The sequence below is a fragment of the Stenella coeruleoalba genome, assembly GCF_951394435.1.
Source record: "Stenella coeruleoalba genome assembly, chromosome: 9".
Classification (NCBI taxonomy): domain Eukaryota; kingdom Metazoa; phylum Chordata; class Mammalia; order Artiodactyla; family Delphinidae; genus Stenella; species Stenella coeruleoalba.
Genome location: NC_137155.1, coordinates 26,243,745 through 26,257,755, shown reverse-complemented (window position 1 = coordinate 26,257,755; position 14,011 = coordinate 26,243,745). Strand labels below are relative to the sequence as shown.

Below are 14,011 nucleotides of genomic sequence, written 5' to 3'. Positions count from 1 at the left end.
TCTTTTATGGTAGTCTTTTTTTTTTTCCTTCTACTTGACTCTGTCCTTTACCTTCCTCGTCCCTCTCAGGTAACATGTCTCCCTGTCCTGCGGTAACACCTCACAAGAACATCTTGTGCCAGTAGTTTTGAAAACCAGTGCTTTCATTTTTATGGAAGAGATGTCTATAAGTTAGATAATGTATAGAATGTCTGGATCAAAGTTTTAAAAAATAGATGATTAGATACATAATTGGTATCTTTTTAATACATAAGTTTGATATTGCCAGATCATTTTTAGAGAATATAATTTACTCTTTTTTCTGTATCTTCCTCTTTACAGGCATCCTAATCCATTTAAATACTTGCCAGCATTACAAGCAGTTCCATTATTATCAGTGAGTTTGAGATTTTTTTTGTTGTTTTTGGAGATTTTTTTTTCGTGTTTATCAGTGCTTCAGGTTTACATTTGTTTCTTCTTGTATTTCCTCTTTATAGCCTTTGTGCGTTCTCTTTGAGTTGCTTTCGCCTGTGTATAGTGTAGCCGATATTCATACGGAATTGTAGGAATATCCATGACATATTGTCAGTTAAAACGAAGCAATTGCAGCGTAAGATATATAATATAATTATTTATTAATTTTAAAAGTCAGATAAACAAACACCTCTCTGTATGTGCATACACGCCTATAAACATTGAGTGAACAAGGAAAAAGGTGTTGAAGAGCGTCACAGCAGGTTTCTCACACTGGCTGCATCTGGGGTGTGAAGCTGGAGGGGAATGTGGAGATGATCATCTTGCATACATACATTTTTACATTGTAATGTTTCGCTTATGTCACAAAGCACATTATGATGTTTGTAATTTAAAATTCTAAGAAATTTTTAAAAATAATAGAAGGTCTCTGATTTCAGTGACATATATCATTGCTTGGAAGATAAAAAGTATATACTCTACTTCTCATAGAAATAATCGTTCTAAACACAAATTTAGAAAAGAGAGAGTAAGAAAGAGAGATTAATCTCCCACAGTACTCTTAGAAAATTATATTAACATCTTTATAACATCCTGAAATTGTCCTTTTAGTACCAAAACACTTATGGGCATGTATTTATACTTTGGCCAGTGAATTTAATGGGAAAATATATCGTGGGAAAAGTTTTCTAGGTGTAAATTAATTTGTTCATATGTTTGAGTTCTCATAAATATGGGATTTTCAGCTATGAATCGCTGCACTGAGATACTAAACATATGAAAATCAGGCTGCAAATTATAAATATCAAGTTGTAACATCTTGGTATTAGCAGAGACCTTAATTCACCATACAGTTATCAAAAAATATCTTCGTTGTGAAGACAACAGAAGATTATATGAAATTTGAACAGAATATGGTGAAGTTACTCATCGCTTATTTGGTCCAATTTGAGAGAGGTCATGATACGCCCTCCTGCCAAGGGTACTGCTGAGGGGCACGAATTCTGACATTACCGCTCCTCTGAGAGCATGCAGTCGTTATAATAAAAGTATTACCTGTTATATCATTAACCTGGTAGTTCAAATTTCTTGAAAACATTAATTATCCAGTCACCCAGCAGTGTGCTGAGGTCATGAAACTCAAGATAGGTTGATTTTACATCACTAGGGGACTGGAAAGACTGTGGAAGAACATTTATTGACCTGAAAGGATTAGGCAGGCGAGAGGCCATGTGGCCTTTTGCCTGAGGTGAAAAGGCAGTGAGTTCCAGTGACCTGGAGACTGGGCCAGGGTGGAGTTGCTTGAAACTCTCCTCTCTGGGTTTTGTGGGCTTTTCATTTTCTTACACCTCTCCCCATAAAACAGTCCTTCAATGTCATTGTTCCCTAGCATTCCACCCACCACCTTCTCCTATTCTCCCTTTTAAGTAATCTCTTTGAGTAATGTCCATAGTGTTCTGTTTTTGATAGATGACCAATAGTTCTTACGTGTTGAATTTATGGAAGAATATAAAAACAAGCAAAATGTAGGTAGGTATAGCTTAAATTTTTAAAAGTCTGAGGCTCCAAACTGTGTACGTGAACTTATTATTTTTAGAAACTTTTTTATATGGATAGATATATATCTACATATATATTTAAATTATTTCTTATATTCTATATTTTTGAGGAAACAGAAAAATTATTTTCTTCCTCTCCTATTGGAAAGGATGTGTCAGTATATTCTCATTGAGGACAAAAAAGTAGAAAATCAGACAAGAAATAGTTTAATAAAAAAAATGCAAGATAAAAATACAAAGGAAATATATATCAGTAGGTCTGAACGGAAGGTGAATATATAAAAACCACTGAAAAATATTTATAGACCAGCTAGACCAACTAAATGATCTCATGGCACTGAAATTACAGTGGAGTTTTTCATGGCACACCTTTAAATGAGAATATCTTACAGCCATTATAAAGAATAAAGTAGAAATAATATAGAATAATCTTCAAGATAAATTAATGAAAAAAGCAAAACAGTGACCGCAAATGTTTTGCTGATTTCTAAAATGCTGCATCTTTTCCCCTTTCGTATACATTTTTTTTTTTTTTTTTTTGGCGGTACGCGGGCCTCCCACCGCTGTGGCCTCTCCCATCGCGGAGCAACAGGCTCCGGACGCGCAGGCCCAGGGGCCACGGCCCACGGGCGCAGCCGCTCCTTGGCACGCGGGATCCTCCCGGACCGGGGAACGAGCCCGCGTACCCCGCATCGGCAGGCGGACCCTCAACCACTGCGCCACCAGGGAAGCCCTACAATTTTTAATATAGTCAAATCTGCTGTCTTATTTGCAATTACCTTTACAATTTCTAAGAATAGCAAATCTTGTACTCTTCATATTTGAAAATAAATATTTGTGTGTGTGTGTAAAAAAAAAGCATGGTTCAGTATAGACTGAATAGTATGCTACTATTGGTGTAAACTTTATAAAAGAGATTAACATATACTTAGAGCCTTGTGAGACTGAAATTTTTTGGAAAGCAAGAAATTGGAAGAGAATTTTTCTAAGGAGGGTAATTGAGGGATTGGTGGTCAGAAAAATAGAGACTTATTTGGATTCTAGACTGTATGCTATTTTTTTAAACCAAATTCAGGTATTATTTCTTCAAAAACAATTTTAATTTTTAAAAAAATTATAATGTTTGTATTTCTTTACCATTTTATCAATCTACACCATTAATGGGTATTATTCTTTTAAAATTAACATCAGGGACTTCCCTGGTGGCGCAGTGGTTAAGAATCTGCCTGCCAACCAGGCGACACAGGTTCGAGCCCTGGTCCAGGAAGATCCCACGTGCCACGGAGCAACTAAGCCCGTGCACCACGACTACTGAAGCCTACATGCCTAGAGCCCATGCTCTGCAACAAGAAGCCCGAGCACCACAAAGAACAGTAAGTCCCGCTAGCTGCAACTAGAAAAAGCCCGCGTGCAGCAACGAAGACCCAATGCAGTCAAAAATAAATAAATAAATTTATTTATTTTAAAAAAAATTAATATCAAAAGTTTAAGAATCATAATAAGACAGTACAATGGATAGCTCTGGAGAGCTGATCATTGAGTAGATTCATAAATATCATTGGGTAGCACAAAATGTGGAGTACAATGCAAGAGTGAGTGTTTGTCAAAATAAAGAGAGGCTTTTAATTCCTTCACATCCTTGCCGACCCTTGTAATTTTCTGTTTTTTAAATTATGACCATCTTAGTTAATGTGAAGTGGTATTTTATTTTGGTTTTAATATGCATTGCTCTAATGAATAATGATGTTGAGTATTTTTCATGTGCTTATTGGCAATTTGTATTTCTTCCTTGGACAAATATCTCTTCAGACCCTTTCATACAATAGTGTATGTAGCTCGTTGGCATACAGTCTGGCGGTGTTCAAAAAGTGAAACATAGAGTTACCATATAATCCAGCAATTCCACCTCCAGGTTCCCGAGAAAAATAAAATCACATGAATATTCATAGCATCATTCATAATAGCAAAAGGTAGAGACAACCCAAATGTTCATCAACTGATGAATGAAAAAATAAAATACAGTATATCCCTATAATAGAAAAGGATTTGGCCGTATAAAGGAATGAATTACTAATACATGTTACAGACATGGATAAACGTTGGAAACATTATGCCATGTGAAAGTAGCCAGTCACAAAAGATCACATAGTGTGTTATTCTTCTTACATGAAACTTCCAAACTAGCTAAGTTCATAGAGACTGAAAGTACATTCATAGTTGCCTAAGACTGAGAGAATGAAGGGAAATGAGGAGTGATTGGTAATGAGGACAGGGTTTCTCTGGGAGGTGATGAAAATGTTATAAAATTGTGATGGTGGTACAACTCTGAGCTTAATAAAAACCATTGAATTGTACACTTTAAAAGGGTGAATGGTCATACACAAATTGTATCCCAATAAAGCTGGTTTTTTAATAAGAGAGAGGATAGAATCCAATGTCTTTAAACATCTTAGACTCTCTATATTTCCAAATCATTTATGTTTCTTATGAGACTGCTGTGGGTTCTGGGAAGGCAAGCAAATAACCATGGTTAAGTATGAATCTTTGTTCCCATACTGGTATATTTATTCAACAAACAATTCCAAGGTGCTTACCATGGAACAATGAATACAAAGCAGGGTTAGAGATATGAAGTTGAAAAACGTGTCTGTGCAGTGGGTAAGAGAGACAAGATGAGAGCTGGATAAGTAGCACTAAATACTATGAATGTATTCCCAGATGTGGGGAGAGTGAGGGGGATATAAGGATTTAACCAGAAAAGATGACACAAAAATTAGGCCTTGATGGTTGCATAGGAAGTTAGCCAAGTAAAAGTTACCGTATATTCTGAGAATTGCCCTTTCCTTCCCCACGCCCTCCACCAGGGATTTGCCCTTGACAGGCATATTGTTATTATTACATCCTGTCTGCTGGCCACAATGGACTAGACCATAAATAACCCCCTGACCCAAACTGCTCCAGATGTTCTCTCCTAGGAATTAGGAATTTGGACTTAATCAGTCTAGATAGGTATAACTTGAACTGAAGGATATAAATTTAGGAATTATGGATCTGCCATCCTCTGTTATCTCTATGTAAGGGCTGAGAAAGCCAGGCTGGGAAGATGGATTGAAAAAAAATGATACCCAGAGAGAAGCAGAGATAAGAAATGAAAAGTAAGTACGACTGGGTTACTGATGGTTTTCTTATTCCTGCTGCCAGGCCTGGCAGTCCTGCATTTTGTAAAATACTCCAGTATCCTTCTAATAAAACTTCCCTTTTTGCTTCAGTGAAAAACAAACAAACAAACACAAAGGATAGTGGGGTGTGAGACAAGTGGGAATGGATAGTCTAGTCAGGAGCTGGCATGTGCAAGGACACAGAAATGTGAGATTTGGGCAGTACTCTATTTATTTGAATATAAATTCACACCTTTTGGGACTTCCCTGGCAGTCCAGTGGTTAAGACTCTGTGCTTCCGCTTCAGCGGGCACGGGTTCGATCCCTGGCTGGGGAACTAGGATCCCTCATGCCACGTGGCATGGCCAAAAATAAATAAATTCATGCTTTTTATGTTACAGTATTTACTACAGTATTGGAGTCATGTGTAGTCATTCATTATCAAACTTATATTCTCATTAGAGAAAATCTGAGAAAAATCACTTGATTCATAATAACAATGTAGTAACCTCCAAACATCAATGGGTCAGATGAGAAATCAATGGGAAGAAATGCCGAGTCCCACTGGTAATTCTTATTCCTCTCCCTTCTCTGAAAATTCAAGCTACTTCATGGAATACTTGATACTTTCCAGTTTTCTTCTGCAACGGCTTTGACACAGGAGATACATCTGTAATTAGAAGTAAAAGGTGATCAGTAGCAGAACTTGATCCTCTGGATTACAAATGTGCACCAAAAACACATTGAAATTTCAGATTCAGGATATTTCCAAACTCCAGAGCAAAGAACAAACTAAATACTTTACTCACATACATATATTAAAAATTTTAATTTAAAAGAATTCAAAGTGAGAACTGATAAACAGTCCGATTAAAATACTGAACTATTATAAAACAAGAGTTAAAAATATATTTTACGTGGAAATATGGAAAAGTAATAAAGATTTTCACATCTTGAATTGCCTTATATAAATGAAAAGAAATAGAAAATCACTACCAACTTTCTTACAATTTGTTACCATTCTCTGTAGACTTTTAGCCAAGAAGGAAAATCTCCCCATTTATTTTGTTCATCTAACAAAACTTTCTCTAACATGTTTTCGCCTGGATTGATCCATATGCATTTCAGTATTCAGCAATTTCTTCCTATTATCGTATAAAGAATTTAGTAAGAGACATGATTATTTTCAGTATCACATCCAGATATGGGTCCTTCAAATCCTTATTATAAGGCAGACTCACTTCAGTACGTACAGTGCCGTTATAGCTAGTGTAGTTCCCACAGTTAGCATACTGCAGGTAAAAAAAAAAAAAAAATGAGGATGGCATTTTAAGTTCTTAAGCCACGTCATTTATGCTTTACATATATAATTCACACATAATTTTGAGTAATGTGTTAGAAGAAGGATTAAATGTGTCAACCAAGTTATGTTTCCAAATAAGAACATTTCATTATTTTGGACTAGGCTGGTGGATGCTGAAGGTTTAGTACTTCAGTTTCTGCTTCAAATAGCTGCTTTATACCATTATAGTTCTTTTTTAAAATTTTCTATTATTTTTATTATATCATTATTGTTCTAATCAAAATAGTGCTAATGTCAGTTCACTCTTCTATAAGTAACTCTATTGGAAATAATTTATACATTCTGTATATCAATGCAATTCTATATATTAGACACAGTTATAAGTGTTCTTGGGAATACAGTTATAGAGTTCTTTACCATAAAACTATTATGTCAAACCGGATGTCACTTAGGAAAGCAGTATACAAGTGTTAATGGGAGACTTTGAGTAAAAAAATAGTCACTTAGGGTAAACCAATTTTGTTCAGTTATCTTCCTACTACATACCCTATATCCTCTTTTTCCTCCTTCTACTTGAGCTCTTTAGTTAGAGTCTGTATACTTTTCATCATTTGGTCTCCAGAGTCTGGCACAGGGCCTGTTAGGATACTCAGGGATATTCATTCAGTTCATCCAATCACTGAGTCCCATTCATTGCCTGGCCCTGCCCTAGGTAATGGGTTATAGCAGTGTACAAAAATTAAAAATCCCGGGGCTTCCCTGGTGGCGCAGTGGTTGAGAGTCCGCCTGCCGATGCAGGGGACACGGGTTCACGCCCCGGTCCAGGAAGATCCCACATGCCGCGGAGCGGCTGGGCCCGTGAGCCATGGCCGCTGGGCCTGGGCGTCCGGAGCCTGTGCTCCGCAATGGGAGAGGCCACAACAGGGAGAGGCCCGCGTGTCGCAAAAAAATAAAAAAATAATAAAAAATAAAAAATCCCTACCCTCATGGGGCTTGCATTCTAGAATGGTGAAACTTACAATAAAAAGTAAAAACAGATGATACAGTACACTAGATGTTAGTAAATGCTATGGGAAAAAATAGATCTGTGAACAAGAATAATAAACATTGGGACAGAGACAGCTACAGTTTGAAAAGGGGTAGTCACACATGTTCCCACCGAAGTTCCATGTGAGTGCAGACCTGGAGGAGTAAGAGAACCAGCTGTGTGGAACTAGGGAGGAGAAGCATTCCAGGGAGAGGGGAGAGCAAATGCAAAGATCTTAAAGCAAAAGACTATGTGTTCAAAAAGCAAGGATGCCAGCGCGGCTGCTGTATGAAAGCAAAGGGGATACCAATAGGAGATGAAGTCGGAAAGGTAACAGGGAGACGAATCCTGTGTGTGTGACATCTAGGTCATGTGAAAGACCTGAGCTTTTAGAGTAATCAAGTTGGGAAACACTGAAGGATTAAAGCAGAAGCATGACATAATTTAACTTGTGTAGTCTACAAGATCACTCTGGTCCCTGTATTGAGACTGAGAAAAGAAGACCTGAAGCAGGGAGACATGGCCATGGAAAGGAAGCAGAGATACCTGCACCACCAGGTATAAACACTTTAAAAAAACGAACGAACATGTAATCGATCGGGAAGAAGGAGAATTCCCTGCAAGAAAATGATGAGTATAATTTGCCAAGCTCTCAGTGTGTCAGGTATGTGGTTTGAAAGGGAGAAATCACTTTTTGAGATAACTAATAGTGGGTATGTGTTTCTTTGTCACTGAACCGCAGGTCAAATAGACAGTAGTCTATTTTTTGTGTGTGGTACGCGGGCCTCTCACTGTTGTGGCCTCTCCCATTGTGGAGCACAGGCTCCGGACACGCGGCTCACGGGCCCAGCCGCTCCGCAGTATGTGGGATCTTCCCGGACCGGGGCACGAACCCGTGTCCCCTGCATTGGCAGGCGGACTCTCAACCACTGCGCCACCAGGGAAGCCCAACAACAGTCTTTTTAATGCTAGTTGCAGTAAGAAATCTGAAACCATATCAGTCAGTGTTTTGTACTCTGTTACACTGAAGTCCATTGGTCTACCTTGCACTTCGCTTGGATGTTTTATTCATTCATGATCTTATAATGTCATTATAAGAACATTATAGTGTTTTGATAATTTGGAAAATATCGGCTCACTGAGTTACGCAAATATTACAAACATTGACATAGTTTATTATACAATATTTTAAAATAGCACTTCCGTTTGTATCATGTCCATTTCATCAGAAAAACCTTAAGTATTAGGAAGCACAGGTGGCAAATACAAATTGTTTATAATCATAATTTTCAGTTGAAAGCTCAAAATTTACCACTGGCAACAAATTGTTAGTTGTTCTTCTTGAAATGACTCACTTTCTTTATTTGTGAGAAAATGTCTGCCAGACACCCAGTTAAGAATCACAATAATTTGTTTGTCAGTTGCTCTTTCAAATAAAAAGTGTATTCCATGGGGCTTCTCTGGTGGCGCAGTGGTTGGGGGTCCGCCTGCCGATGCGTGGGGAGCGGGTTCGTGCCCCGGTCCAGGAGGGTCCCACGTGCGGCGGAGCGGCTGGGCCCGTGAGCCGTGGTCGCTGAGCTTGCGCGCCCGAAGCCTGTGCTCCGCGACGGGAGGGACCGCGGTGGTGAGAGGCCCGCGTACTACAAAAAGAAAAAAGAAAAAAAGTGTATTCCATGAAAAAAGCACAAATGCTTTTCCTAGGGACAACTATCTTCCTTTAGTATGCAATAGTAATGCTTTATGTGTCACCCAGAATATTAAAGACATATACTCGAGTTGAAATCTAATATTAATTATATTAGTATTATATATAATATTAATATTTTTACTGTTTCCTCTAGGGCATTCTTAAATGTCATTTAAGAAACTTATTTTTTTAAATGAAAGTGCTTGTTGATGACTTCTATGATAGTTTGGTGCCAGTACCTTAGCTGTGCTGAGACACCAACAATTTTACCCTCTATTGCTTTTGTATCTTTGGGGCTAATGTGAAGAACATGGTGAAACAGACAAACAACATGTAAGTATTTTTATGAGAATAATTTTGATTTCTCAGACCCCTTGCAAAGGTCATGGAGACTTCTAGGAGACTGTGGACCAAACTTTGTGAACCACTGGTCCAGGAGACTGGGAGAGTGAATGTACTGGGGAAATAAAACATGATCATCAGGTAGCTTCCAAGTTCTTGGCATGAGCTTAAAGTGAAAACTGAAAGTGGTTGTGTGTTTTTCACTAGCCTGTTCAACTGTGTGCATATTGGCTAAGATTAGACAAAGGGTGGAATTAACCAATATTGTAGTTTGGTTGAGCAAACGCTTGGAAGGGAGAAGTTCAAGGGAATTGAGTGTGCATACCAAAGAGTGATAAGGATTGACTCTGAAATTTAAGCTGTACTAGGAGGAAAGTAAAGAGTGATGGAAGAAGGAATAATAAAAAAAGATGGCAGGATTAATAAAAGCTATGTCTGAGCAGAGTCTCAGGATTGTTTTATTTGGATCTAATTTGGAGCTAGGAAGTTGGGAGGTATCATTTGGACATGAAATATTTGAGAATGAGGTTAAAGATATTTAAAATGATAAAGGATGTCTAAGGTGTGACCAGAGGAGTGGCCCTCTATATAAACTGAGTGAACTCTGAATTCCTATCATTGTTGAAATTAATAAGGACTCTATGGTCAGGCCATTCAAGATGGCTGTTCTCTTGCTTTCTGTACATGCCGTGCTTGACCGGTCACTCACATGACTATCCAGTCCTCTGAATTACAGGGCTTAATCAGTAACTGTCTAAGTGCTTGCCCCCTGCCCAGCCGCTGGTTTCCCTGGCAACAAATGAGCCAACCTGATGTCAATTCCCTCTATAAACGGTAGCCTCCTTCTCCCCTGAGTAGCAAAAACTGCTTTCATGTTCTGTCTGCCACCATCTGCCATCCTCGGTGGGATGTTGCTGCAGGACCTTTTGCTTCAGATGTGTAAAGTCCCCTATCCTGTAAACCACTGATGTCTTTGTCTCTGTATCCAGGCTCTTTCTTCAGTCTCCTGGCTGGGCAACTACAAGGCTTGCAGGCCTACGGGTGCAGTCCAACAAGGACTAAGAAAGAGAATGACTACCATGTTGTTGCTGCATGGTCAGGGCTAAATACTGGAGCTAAGATCTGCCTCTCTGGTAGTGTGGGTAGTGATAATAGATGCTTCAGGCATAGTCCTACAAGCAAGGTCCTGGTGACTGGGATTAAATATATTTTGCATTACTGTTCAAGAGAACTCTCCTTCTTCCTCTCCCCACCCCTCCCCAAGAAAGGCAAGAGCTACAGTGGGAGGCTGTTCCCACTCATTTAGTTCCAGTGTGATGAAGAGGGTAACAGGTGGGTGCTTCTTAGCAATTTTGCTCTCATCAGCTGGTGCTTTACAAACAATAATTAGTGTAGGCCAAATCCAGTGTTTATCCCTAGAGAGCTGAAAACTTTGAGTGGGCTTAGCATTTCCTTACTTGTGACCTCAAGGAATATCTTATGGTAATTTGACTTTATGAGGAAAAGAACTCAGTATACACTATTTTTCTCCTTCTGCTAAAAAAAAAAAAATTGGAGGGGAAGAAAATGATATTTAAACTCTAACATTGAGGCATTTATTTTTCGGGAAGCCCATGTATGGGAGGAAAAATAACTTTAGCTCTACATTTCTAGGTTCTTGGCTGAGATCCACCTGTAATAAAAGAGAGATTGATAGGAAAAAAACAAACAAGTCTAATGATGTATATACCTCCTGTATACATGGAGAGACCAGAAAAACTGTGTAACTCTGAATAGCCCAAGCCACCACCTTAAATATCATCTCCAGCTAAAAACCAAGGATGTTCGGGGAGAGGAAAGGCCAGTTGTGGGAGGTTACCAGGAAAAGCGTAGTAAACAAGGGTATAATAGTCATGGAGATTTAAGTCCAAGCCTTCTTCACTGATAAGTTTCTAGAGATTTGGTCTCCTCCTCTTCCTGGCACAGAGAGGGAGACACTCCCACAAATGAAGATTTCTCTTATAAATGTGAATGGACCTTACAAAGGAAAGCTTTCACCCTTTTAACCCAATTTTCAGAGCTTCTCCTGTGTCTGCAGTTTCATAAAAATAACCAGTCTAAAATAAACCTTATGCTGCATAGATATAATCTGGGAGTGGCAAATTCTGCTCCCCTTCCTACATTCCTTCTTTGTAAGAAGGAAATGTTTTAGACCACGTAAGAAACTCCAGAGGCATCACATAAAATATGGAAAAATGGAATGGGATTAGACCATAAATAGAAGGAGTATCTAGACAGGGTAATTAAAACTGGAGCCCGCTTATGGAGGTTCATGAGATGGGAGAATATGTAATGGGGATAAGATTTATTTAACATGTGCATAAGACCTGTATTTCACTTACTTCCACGCTAACAGGACTGTAATTTTTGTTTGTCATGATACTGCTATGACCCTTCCCTCTTCTATGAATTGCCAACCCATTCCAGGATTTTTCTGTAATTGAGAATGTGGAGAGTATTGGAGGTAGACTAGAGGTCAGAGAAAGTAGGGAAGGATTTAGCACAAAAGATTAAGGGAAAGAAAGCTGGGATCCTGGGGGGCTGGGTGGAGGTTCAGAGAAGCATTGTTTGTAATGAACTGAATCTCTTAATCTTTCTTTAGAAGTTGCATTTAAATACAATAATGCCCCCTTATCTGAGAGGAATACCTTGCAAGACCCCCAGTGGATGCCCCATATCAAGGGTAGTATTGATCCCTACTTATACTAACAGTTGGGCAGCATATACCGCGTGGATACAGTGGACAAGGATAGTTCATGTCCTGGGTGGGATGGAGTTGAACAGGGAGAGATTTCATTCACGCTACTCAGAATAGTGCATAATTTACAATTTATGCATTATTTCTGGAATTTTTCATTTAATATTTTCAAACAGCAGTTGACCATGGGTAACTGAAACCATGGAAAGTGAAACCTTGAGTAAAGGAGGATAGTGTATTGGAAATTTTTTAATTCTAATTTCTAGATTTGCTTACATGCTAATCCATAGACTAGACCATGTAAGCCCTGCTTTTATTAGGATTTTACAGTCTTTACATGCAGCTCACACTGTAGAAAACTCTCTTGCCATTTCCGGCATACACTATAACCAAACATGCTATAACCATGGTTCTCAAACTTTGATTCAAGGTACCATGGGGCACTGCAGTAAACTCTCAGAGGCATTGTCAGGTCTTTTAAATATTCAAGGGAAATACACTTATATTTGTTGCATACCATATGAACTACTACTATAGTTTGTTTGGACTTAAACTACCTAATAAATGGATCTGTCCTGAATTTCTTTTGACCTACAGTTGATATGAAAAAATTACTGAGACATGAAGGGTCATGAATTAGAAAGTTCTGTAAGCTTTCCAAATTTCATTCCTTCTCCCATTGCTTTCATTTCACCTTAAATAATTTATTCCCCATCTTTATTTGAAATATAATTCCTTACTAATTTTCATATTCAGTTTCAAATGCTCCCTCCTGCAGAAAGACTTCCCTTATACCTACTGACCTCCCTGCCTCCATTCTCTGAACTTTTGGTCTAATATAAAGCGGAGCGGCATTTGCCACCCCAAAATGTACCTTTTTGACATAAGGATTACTTTAGACTGGTTATTTTTAAGAAACAACAGACACAGGACAAGCTCTGAAAACTAAGTAGGTTACTCATTTGTAAGGGGCATTTATATTTATAAGGGAAGTCTCCATTTACGAGGGTCACAAATGGACCTCTCTGTACCAGGAAGAGGAGAATGACTAAATCTCTAGAGATTTATCAGTGAAGAAGGCCTGGACTTAAATCTGCATGACAACTATACCCTTGTTTACTGTGCTTTGCCTGACAAACTCCCATAACTGGCGCTCTCTACCTCCAACTTCTTTTGTCTTTAGCTGGAGATGATATTTAAGTGGTAGCTTGGGCCATTCAGGGAGCAATTCAGTTTTCCTAGGCCTCTCCTATGTATACAGGAGCTATGTATGTTATTAAACTTCTGTTTGTTTTTGTCCCATTCACCTCTCTTTTATTATGGCAGGGTGGGGTGGGGGGGTGTCTTAGCCAAGAACCTAGAAGGATAAAGGGGAAAAAATTTTTCCTCCCCTACGATTAGAACTCTACTGTCTCCTCTCCTACAACACTATATAAACTCCTTAAGAGTAGAAATCACATCTCATTTGTAGATTGAGATTTTTAGAGGTGGCAGAGACTTGAGGGATTATTTACTCCAAAATATCTTTTACACAAATGAGGGCAGTGAAGTAGAGAAGGAGTAGTTGATTGACAAAGGTAGCACAGTAACTTACTGGCAGAACCGAGACTGAATCCCATATTTTCTGACTCTTGGTAACATTTATTCACACAGAGAATTTCAAGTAACATGTCTAAAATATTTGATGAATATATTATTAAACTAATGATGAAATTAAATTGACTTTTTATCAGGATAATATAAAT

At 38.4% G+C, this 14,011-nt stretch overlaps 1 protein-coding gene across 2 annotated transcripts in view; it reads left to right on the top strand.

Moving 5' to 3' along the window:
* The window catches only part of SEMA3E (semaphorin 3E), a 568,411-nt gene that overhangs the window by 96,966 nt on the left and 457,434 nt on the right, over positions 1–14,011 (top strand). For both annotated transcript variants that reach the window (XM_079932521.1, XM_079932522.1), the window contains exon 4: positions 3,204–3,385. The gene's annotated coding sequence lies outside the window, so the exon portion shown is untranslated. The remainder of the gene's footprint in view (positions 1–3,203; positions 3,386–14,011) is intronic.